Raw genomic sequence first — 11532 nt, 5'->3', positions numbered from 1 at the left:
TGTTTTTTTTTCAATTGTTTTATCTAACAATTTTAATGTTTCTTAGTTTGATGACCTATAAACTTGTTTTTAGATCAACTCTTGCGGTATATTTAAATTTTACTTAAGCTTAAAAGTACCTTGATTAAACAAATTATTTAACTTCTTAAAGCTGATAAATTAAATGTTCTGAATTACTGCTAAAAAAAAACTTTGATTAATGATCGACTAAAAAAATCAAACTATTTAGTTTTTTGATCAGTTTTTGATATAATGATAGGCCTGATGAGTCCTTAATTATTATTATAAATAAATACCTAGTTTAGGAATATTAAAATGGAAGTAAAATTATTTTAGAAGCAATATTTCTATTCAATTTATGATGTATAGTTAAACTAAGTAAGAACAGTTTTAGTGACTATTTCTAAATAATAAATTTTTGCAGTCGATGGTTTTAAAGTAATCATATTATCTTAATACAAAAATGAGTAAATTTTATTGACGTTCTCAGAGTAACGATAATCAATTAGTAAACCGTGCATTATCATCGGCCATCAACCCATCCAAACATTCTACGTCATCGGCTGAACTAACGTCACAATTCGGGTTGGACAGGAGCGTCTGCACATGTCTGAGAACTGTCCTCATTGTCGCCACCGGAAGCCATTTCCACTCCAAGACGCCCAGGCTAAATCTACCCTCTTCATTAATGTTCGGGTGGTCGATCTCCGTGAGAAACCTAAAAGTTTTGAATTTTTTTTGTAAAACAAATGTATTTAACTTCCTTTTTCAGGGATTTAGTGAAAGAGCAATAATTTAAAGATCGTTGTTTATATTAAAAATATTGTAAAAACATTTTCTAAACAGAACTATAAAGTATCGAGCAGGTTTCAATCTGTTTACAATATTTAAAAAAAAATACATCACCTGACTTCCGGAGGGAATATTGGGTATCTATCGGGCAGGATCAGCTCGAGATCGAACTCAGTACCTTCGTACGGGGAGTCTTTGGGACCTGTCATGGTCACGTGGAATTTGCGCGAGTTTGATTCATCCGCCTTGCACTCAATTCCTGGCATTGGGTCGGTAACCAAATCGGCAGTTTCTTTGGCGATTCGATTGTTGTAGTGTGGGTCTGGTTGAGCCATTTTTAACTAATACGTAACAACCTGTAAACGTTAAGTGATCAAGGTTGCGAATGATCCAGCACTTTTTAATTTGTCTGAAATTTTTCAAAACGGTTTAAATAAAAAATAAAATACTACAATAAAATCTAATCTGTATAATTAAAACTTAGTCAAAGTTAGAGTTAAAGTTATAAGTTGATGATATAATTTATTAATAGGAGTTAAAATCAAAACTGAAAAATTTCAGAGGTAATTAAGAAAATTATTTAAAAAACTCATAACACAAACAAAAGTACTTGATATAAAATACTTATAGCTAGAGGAAACGTGCTGAAAAATAACAATTTTTTTTCAATGTAATTAGTGTTTTAATATTTTTGTTTATGAAGCATAACTTTGTATATTTTATAATGTTATAATAAAATTATGCAGTAAAAGACTGTTCTTAAAACTAAAAATCTCTGAACTAGTTTGATTTTCTCAGAAAACAATTTTAGGGATAGCCTACGATATTCAAAAAAAATCTATATAATTGAAACCAACTCTAGTTATCTGGATACTTAACATTTTTGAAGTAGCTTAAATTATCCAAAGTGGACCTAGAGCTTAAGTGATTGATAAATAGTTTTTCAAGACTGCTATTGAGCTTATAACAAAAAAAATATATGTATCTAAAAAAAAGTTGTTAACCATTTTTACAATAAACTGGAATACTTTTTTAATAACAGCTGCTACATTTGTTAATCTTTAGTTAGCTGTTTCTTGACTTGATTCTAAAGTCAGTGATTTCAAAATTAATTTTTTTTCAATAATAACTTATATTAATAAAGAAAATAGAGAAACTCAATAAACTTTGAAACACTTTTGTAAACATAACCATTTAACTTGATATATTACTGAGTTCCTACCTTTTTGGACCAAGAAACCCTATCTGTGTGGTTAAAAACTAGTCTAAGTTGAAGTTTTAATTATTAATTGATTATATAATTAAAATGAAAGAGTAAAAATTAAAACTTAAAAATATCAGCGGTAATCAACTTTAACTAATTAAAAAACTCATAATACAAACAAAAGTACTTGATATAATGAAAAAATCTGAATATAAAGAAATAATGGTAATTTTAACATCTAAGAAACTAGCCTGTAAACTAAAATAAAACTAGCTACTAATAACAAAAAAAATATTACATAAAACAAAACATCTTAATGTTCTAAAAAAGTTCTAAATTAGTCTTATTAAGCATGAATTTTAGAATTTTTTAGTTATTTAGTGTGTGGCCACTTTGCTTGTTGAGCTTTTGTATCAAAGCTTTTACTAAGTTTAGGGTTGCCATTTGGTTTCTCAGAAATTTCTTCAAGTTGTTCTAGATTTTTTCATGTCTATGGAAGTACACGTTTTTGGGTCTATTTTGAATTGAAAATTAAATTTAAAGTTGAAAACTGTGTTAGGTAGTAATATTATAAACAGGGTTGCCAAATGTTTTTTGCAAATATTCTCAAGGTTTTCAAAATTTCCTCCAGGTTTTTAAAAGTACACATTTTTGGTACTACTTTTAGTTTTAAGTTAGGTTAAGGTAAAAAAGTTAAGGTAGATTAAATATTTGAAAATCTTAAAAAGTACACCTATTTAAATGTTACTGTACACCTTCTAAATGTTTTTTTTATTCAACAAAATTTTGTTAATGACAAAAAATGGTAGCTTTTTTGTGTTAAATCAAATTTTTTCAACTCAACATGTAAAAATTATTTAAAATTCTAGGATTTTTCAAGTTTTTTAATGATTTATTGTTCAAAATTCCAGGCATATCAAGGTTTTTTTTTTTTTCATCAAATTCTAGGTTTTTCCACGTTTCAAAATTTTTTGGAAACCCTGTGTGAAGCTACTTTACACTAGTTTTTTTATATAAACTTTTTTGATGATGATAAAACAAATTTGACTTTATAAAAGACTTTTCGTGTCAGATCATAATTTACCACTAACACGTGAAAATTGTTCAAAATTCCTTTTTTTTGGTGGTTTTCGTTCAATATTCCAGGGTTTTCCAGGTTTTTTATTTTTAAATTGCACACTTCTAGGTTTTTTAATGTTTTTATAGCCTAAGTTGTCCAATCAAGGATTGAGTCAACCCTGTAAGTTGTGAAACATAAGTACTTTTACCGGCCTCGCCTGACTTGTAGTTAATTATTAATTCTAACTTAGTTACAATAAAACTTTATCTAGTTAGTACATAGTTTTATAAATAAGTTTAAATGATAGTTGTAAAATAAACAAAAACAATTGTGTCTAACTATCCAAAAAAAAACATAAACTACTTTTTAAAACTAATTTGTCAAATATAATTTTTATTTTTATATCATTATAAAGCACACTACTTTTCATACCTTAGATGCAAAGTTTTTAGTGAGAAAATTTAAGAAAAGAGTTAAAAACTATTATCTTTAATAAATTTCAATACAAAAAAATGTTTAAAAAAATTTAAGGAGTAAAACTAAAAGTAAAATAATAAACTTGAGTATTTAATATTTTGACTAAAAATTTAGGGAGGATTGTTATTTTTTTCAGAAAAAATTTATTCTAAGCTGTCATTCTTATGTCTCTTAGCTACAACTACAAATAATAATATTTAATTTAGTTTGCTAAAATACAGTATTTATTAATAACTGGAATAAAAGTATTAATTTAAAAAAAAAACAATAAAACTAGCCTTAGATTCATGAAACTTCCAAAATTACCTAAAACTTGCCAAAAAATTAAAACAAGCTTGAATATTTTAAGTGACCTAGAAAAAAAATCATTTGCCCTTTTTTTTTGATTGTACTTTTTTAGTGTTTACCTGTAAAAAACTTTATCCAGACTTTTCCAGTTTAGCAAGATTCCAGTACAATAATTATAATTTAACTGAATAATTTAATACTTTTATACTGCACAAAACTGTAGTTTAGTATTGTTTTTTTTACAATTTAAAAAAAATTATTAGAATTTTTAACACAATTCACTTAATAACTATTAATTTTTGAAAACTTAATAGATGGACCATAAAACATGCATCTTTAAAATTTTCAAACTATCTCTTTTGATCTGAATTAAACTAGTTGCTTGTTAGCAATTTTGTTAAATATAAAATTTAACAGGATTGATAACACTTGAAAAAATATTACTCTTCTTAACAAACTGTAAACATATAGTTTAAAAATTAACGGGAAATAATTTGTAGTTGTAATCTACACAACAGTATGTTATATTGATTTTAACAAACAAGAATACTCAGGACTTTTACTGTGAGTTAATTTATATTTCAAGTAGTTAGTAATTTTCCATCACAATCCAAATGTAAGAAGAAGGTCTTAAAGTAGACTAAAATTACTGTAATGAACGTTCCCCATTCAACAGGACTAAATAATTTGTGATTCACTGTTCAGAACAGTCGTAATAAAGTGTCTTATCAGGGCAAAAAAAAATTTACAGTTTAAAAAAAGATCATTTTATTTTAATTATCTTAATTTATTATTTTTACTTATAATATGTCAAATTAAAAATACAAACTAAACTTAGCTTTATTTTTCAATAAGCTTATTTACTCAAATCACTTACCTAAAACTAATTATAAATATATATTATATATTTTCTTTACTTTTTAAAATGTTTAAAAATCCTTCATATCAATTCATTCAGTCTTACATTTAATTATACATTATTAATTAGCTTTTACATATGACTTTTTAGACCTCTTCAAGCTAGTGAAGAACATGACTAACCAAAGTAACCGTGATTAAACAAAATAACTGAAAACTATTCGAACATTATATTTTGAGTTTAAACAAACTGTTATTTAGTATTCTAAACTTTTTCTCTAAAAAAACTGAAAACACTTTCAGGTGTTAAAGTTAAATATTTTTTAAAACTGGTTTTGAAAATACGTAAAAACATAAAAAAAAAAAAACTTTTTCTAAAAGAAATTATTCAAAAAATAGTAAACAAAGTAAAGTAAGTTATGAATATTGTTAAATTTTTAAATTTATTTGTTCTAAAATAACTGTTGTTAGCAAATTTGTAAACTATAAGTAATGTATATTTTAGAGTTATTAGTTTGATTATAAATTTCACTTAGATAAATTAGTTTGATCAACATAGTTTAATTTTACAAAAAACATTTTTAACTTCTAAATATATGAATAGTACCACAGTTGCCAGAATTTTTTAGCGATTTTTGCGCTTATATCATTTTTAAGGAAAATTTAACATACAAAATATTTTAACCGTTTGGTATCGCTCAAGAGCTAAGATTGATTTTCTTTGAATATCAATGAATGCTTAGCTTACTGTTAAAAAGTTATAGTATAGTGCTTTTCTCACAAATTTCCAGTTTATGAAGGTAAACTTTTTATGACTAAATACTTAAACTATAGCTTTTGCACCAGAGCAGAACAAATTCTTATACTGTCTTTTAGGTGATTAAAAATCTACTTTCATAAATTAATATTTTTTGTTTATAAAAGTAATTATGATTTCTAAATGCAGAATTTTGTGTGCTCGTACAGTCGGTTAGATGTGCAAGTTATGAGTTCGCACTGCTGTAAAGAGTTCTTTTATCAAATTTTTGCTAAGAAAATTAAAGTTGAAAACTTTTTTTAAATGTAGTTACTTTTAATTCAATAATTTCTACTTAACATACTTAAACGGAATTTATATAAAAAAAATTATGATACAATGTAACAATTACACTAAAATTAAATGATCTAATCAACAAAAACCATTCGCTAGTTTGCAGTTTTAGCGATATTTTCAAATTCAATTTTAGAATAGTAGTAATCAATACTTATGATTTAAAAAAAACAAATAATTCCATAAACACTTTTGTTTCTTTATTAAAAACTTACCTTATTTAACATCTGTAAAATATATTGCTTTCAATTTTCAGAATTTAATCAATACCTAAATTATTTTACATTACCTTTAAGATTTAAAATATCTCTGTAAAAAAAAAACTGTATAATAGTTATCATTTTTAAAACATGTCAAAGTCTATGTAAAAAGTTATAAATGGTTGAATAGAAAAAATTTTACTTGTAAATTAACCCTATGCACCGTAAATTTCTATTAACAACAAGATAGTACGTAAAAGAATTTTTATTTGAATTTTAGCTAGTCTTATAATATTTTTTGTTCATTATTACAATGAAAAAATTAAGTTTTAAGCTATCAAAATAGATGCTTTATTTGTACTTCTTAAAACTAATTCATATAAAATAGAAGTTAATACTAATTAAGCTTTCTGTCTAAATTTAACTTTTTATTTATATGAATTGAAAAAAAGTCAAATCTTATAGATTTATCTAAAAAAACGCTTTAAGAAATTCGTTTATGATATAGTAAAAAAATATTTTCAGGCCAGTAACTATTGCTGGAAACTCCTTAAGTAAGAGTAAAGCAACTATATTGCTCATAATTTTTACTTTTTTTAAAATAGTCTATGCTTGTGTTTTTTGAAAGATATTTTCAGTAAGAAAGGTGACATACCGGTCAAGGTTTTAAATGCAACTAAAAGTTTATCTATTGCAGACATTTTGTTACTAACTCAACATGTACAAGCAGATATATATCATATTGAATAAATTAAAAACTATTTAAATTTGTAGTAAAGGTTTTGATTCGATAAAATTAGAAGCTTTTTGTTCTTTATTAAGAAAACCTGTTTTATGTAATCAAAAAGATTTTGACTATACTGTTTCTTTATTTTCGTAATGCTTCAAAAGTGTTGTTTTCATTTTATTTATGTTTAGTTTTACTGTAGATCAATTATAACGTAAGTAAACTGTTACTAATTGATTTTGTCTTTTTTTTAATATCTTGATTACTCTATGATTACTTGATTACTTAGTTACTGTATAAGTTGTTAAATCTTATATTTTGTGCATGAGTTTTCTGAGTTTCCAGCTTTAATTTTGATAAACAATATCTATTAATTTGTATTTCTAACTAAATTATAGAAATAAATTGGGTATTCTACTGAAATCATTCTATGATAAACAAAACCATTTAAAGTTATTAAGATTCTAGTAGTTTTCAAAAATCATTAATTGTTTTAAACTGCTTAAATGTAAGTAGTATTTTGATACTTTAATAAGTACTATTTTAGAAATAAAACTGTATTTTGTCAAAGAAAATTATTTATTATTATTTGTATTTGTAGCTATGAAACCTTAGAATACCAGCTTGGGATGTAAAATTGTTTTGAAAAAATAATTATATGATTCTCTCTAAATTTTTATCCCAGTATATTAAATATTCAAGTGTAATCATTTTTTTTAGTTTAACTTCTTCTGTTTTTGTTAGATTTGTAATTTTGAATGTATTAAAAGTTATTAAAACTAATAGATTTTAATTGCTTTTTTAACTCTTTGCAATCTAAATTTGCATCCGAGTATGAAAAACCGTGTATCTTAATAGATATTAATAAAAACTATACTTTACAAATTATTTATAAAAATTATATGGTTGTTAAATTCATGCTAAATTACCTTATTTTTAAACTTACTGAGGATATCAAAAACGTCTGGGTTATATATATACTTTTTTTGCTATTAGTAGCTAGTTTTTAAGACTTAAATTATTTTTTTTTTATTCAGATACTTTTCCATGAAATCAAATACTTATGTTTGTATTATCAGTCTTTTAATTAATTAGGTTTGCTTGTTACTAAAATGTTTAGTTCTATTTATTACTCCTTTTATTTGATTTCATAATAAACTAACAATTAAAACGTTGACTCAGACATATTTAATCACACAGCTTGGCATTCATGCTTCAAAGGGTAGCAACTCCGTAATAATAAAAAGTACGTTTTCAAAAGTACTTAAAAGTTTATTTTATGTCCACAGTACTCTAATATATGTACCTGCTAAATAGTTTTTATAATTAAATATTAATTTCTGTTCAAAAGTGTTTAGCTATCACTGACTTGAGCAACAAGTCTCGAAACAGCTAACTAAATATTAACAGATGCAGCAGCTGTTATTAATAAAAATACAGGATCAGTTTTAAAATGGTTGACAATTTTTTTTGAGACGGATGTATTTTTGTTATTAGCTCAACAGCAGTCTTGACAGAAGCTGTTTGAGGTCTCAATTTACTTGAATGTTCTAAGCTAATCAAAAGTTTCAAGTATCCGGGTAGCTAATGTTGATTTCAGTTATATTGGGTTTTCTTGAAAATCGTGGGCTTTTTTGAATTTGTTATATGAAATCAAAATAATTACGAGATTTTTTTTAAGATTATTCGTTTTTTTAGTAATAAAAGAGAGTGTATAGATGGACTTATAAACGTACTTTTTTACTTTACGCTTGACTTATGTGTTTTAAATTTTGAAATTTTTTGGTATTTATGTGAATTATCAGCTCTATAAGCTAAAACTTAATAAAATAAATCAAATTTAACTTCATAAACAAAATTAAAAAGAAGAAAACAGTAACCTCTCGCTTATTTACGCACATTGTGTCCACAGAAAAAGTGCGTAAAGATATGAGAGATCGTAAAGAAACGAGAGGTACCAAATATACTGACTATAATGGCTGTTTTTTTAATATTTCTTCTAGTTTAAAGCAGACTGGGCACTTTCCCACTTTTAACTATTTGTTTACTTCATTTATAAATATGAAAACAACAGATAAAACTATACATATATAAAAAAAAGGAATTGAATTCTTATAAAATAATAATAATACGAGTCGAAATAATTTTACTATTTTAATAATAAGTAGAAATTATCTTTATTTATATGTGACATTTATATTCTATTCTACTGAGCAAATTCAAAATATAATTAAGCATTTCTTTACAATTATAAAATGGTGTTTATTAATATATAGGGCAAGACTCTGTATTACTTCTTTGTGTTTTAAACTCTCATTATTTCATTATACTGTCATTAATAAACTCAGTCATGTTTATTTCAGAATTTTGATTTAATCTCTTATTGTTAACAAAATTTCTGATATACTGAGGTATAACTAAATGTTTATCAATTAGTCAAGGAACATAAGTTTACAAAGTCTAAAGATGTAGAGAGATGTGTTAGCATTCAAAGCATATTTTGATTTAAAAATATACATTAAACCTAATTTGTGTAATATAAAAAAAATTAAAAAAATAATTTTCTGATTTTTATAGAATTCTGAAATGCGTAACTAAACGAGAGTGCGTAAAGATCCGAGAGGTTACTGTAATTGTTTTTAAAAAATTGCGTGAGTTTTCAAAACTTTCCTCTAAATGTAAATATTTTAGTAGTATTTTATTTTAATTGAAATCGTTAAGAAAAATTTAAGACGAACTAAAAAAGTGCTCGAATCATTCGCAACTTTGAATAATTAACGTTTTCAGTTTGTTACGTATTAATTTAAAATGTCCCAACCAGACTCACAATACAACAATCGAATCGCCAAAGAAACGGCCAGTTTAGTTTCCGACCCGATGCCGGGAGTCAAGTGTAAAGCGGACGAGTCAAACACGCGTCACTTCCACGTGACCATGGCCGGCCCCAAAGGCTCCCAGTACGAAGGTGGCAACTTTGATCTTGAAATGATCCTACCTGATCAATACCCGATCTTCCCTCCGAAAGTCAGGTGATGTATATTGTTTTAAATTAATGTTAACAGATTGAAACCTGCTTCGACACTTTACAACTCTGTTTAGAAAATGTAAACAACGTTTTAAAATAACAAGCTTTATTTTATTGTTTCAGTGAAAGAAAGCGAAATGCATTGGTTTTATAAATTAAATTACAAAACTTTAAGGTTTCTCACGGAGATCGACCACCCGAACATTGATGATGAGGGTGGATTTAGCCTGGGCGTCTTGGAGGAGAAATGGCTTCCGGTGGCGACAATGAGGACAGTTCTCAGACATGTGCAGACGCTCCTGTCCAACCCGAATCGTGACGTCAACTCAGCCGATGACGTAGAACGTTTGGATAGGATGATGGCCGATGATAATGCTTTTTTGTAAAATATGTTAACAAAAATGTTTCTAAAATAATTTTACTTCTGCTAAGCTGTACTTTGTGTTTCTGCTGTTTACTTGTGCTCTATTTTAGTTATAATAATGTTTTAGTTTAGTTATTATCGTTTTATTTAGAATGTCAATAAAATTTAGTAATAATTTGTATTTAGATAATATGATAACTTTAGAACCATCGACTGCAAAATCTTATTGTGTAAAAAGAAAGCACGAAAACTGTTCATACTTAGTTTAACTAATTATATATGATAAAATGATAAAAAATATTGTTTCTAAACCAATTTTACTTCTACTAAGCTGGTCCTTAGGTCCTATGATAATATTTAGTTTTCATTTAATTAGAAATAGTTAGCAAACATAAATAGCCTAAATTAACAATGACATTAAAAATCATTTTTACTTTAAATAACCTTATTTAATACTGAAACAAAACAACTAATTTGTTATAACAACCAAGTAAATGAAATAACTTATGAAGCTTTACATTAATCTCACAGATCTTGGAGAAGTTTTTGATAAGTAGTTTTTAACAAAGTAATTTGATTGAATGTTTTTATGTATAAAATTATTTATAAATACAACCGTACATAATGAAAATTTTTTAGTTCTTAACAATTCAACTAGTTTATCAGTAATCACCAGTTAAGAAATAGAAACATTTATTGAGAAACTTGAACTAAATTGATAACTTAAAAATGCTTAGAAAAAATAAAGTCATACAATGTTTTCATTTTTTAAATTTATAAACTCTCTGCTTGAAATGTTTCAAATGTTTCGAAATCTAACATGAAGTATAAATATCAAAATCGGGAACGGGTCTAAATTGCGCGAAGTCGAAATTTCACGAGGTTACTAAATTGCACGTGGGGACTAAATTGCACGAGTGTACGAAAATGCACGAACATATTTTTGCACGAAAACTAGTTTGCACGCGGGCACAAAATTGCACGAGCAGAAAAAATATGCACGAAGACTATTTTAAACGGAAGGTCAATTTTGCACGGAAGGTCAATTTTGCACGACTGACAGTTTTGCACTGAGAGTCAATTTCGCACAAAAAAATACTAACTTAAAATAACTAAATAAAAAAAATATCAAAACAATCATTTTTTATCAGAAAAATAATAAGCATGTATAAGTGTAATTAGTTTTAATTTAATTAGGTTTATTTTAATTTTATTTATTTATTTTTTTTTAGGTTTTTTTAGTTGAAACTAATTTATTGTGTTTAAAAACTAATAAAAATTAAATTTCAATAAAATGTTTTCAATAAAAATAAAACTAGAAATTTAATTTATAAAAATATCATTTATTAAAAAATAACTATGTGTTTATGTAAACTTAAATTTTATTAAAATTTTACTAAACTTCAATATGAAATAAAACAAAATTAAAAATAAAAATCAATAAATA

At 25.4% G+C, this 11532-nt stretch overlaps 2 pseudogenes; one reads left to right on the top strand and one right to left on the bottom strand.

Annotated features, from left to right (window-relative positions):
* Positions 1-501: 501 nt before the first annotated feature.
* On the bottom strand, positions 502-1127 carry LOC145833627 (ubiquitin-conjugating enzyme E2 N pseudogene; annotated as a pseudogene).
* An 8377-nt stretch (positions 1128-9504) lies between these two features.
* Positions 9505-10107, top strand: LOC145833626 (ubiquitin-conjugating enzyme E2 N pseudogene; annotated as a pseudogene).
* The last annotated feature ends 1425 nt before the right edge of the window (positions 10108-11532 follow it).

Source organism: Thalia democratica, chromosome 4 (assembly GCF_965202585.1).
Source record: "Thalia democratica chromosome 4, ktThaDemo2.hap1.1, whole genome shotgun sequence".
NCBI lineage: Eukaryota > Metazoa > Chordata > Thaliacea > Salpida > Salpidae > Thalia > Thalia democratica.
Note: the sequence above shows the minus strand (reverse complement) of the source record. Positions and strands in the feature narration are given on the sequence as shown.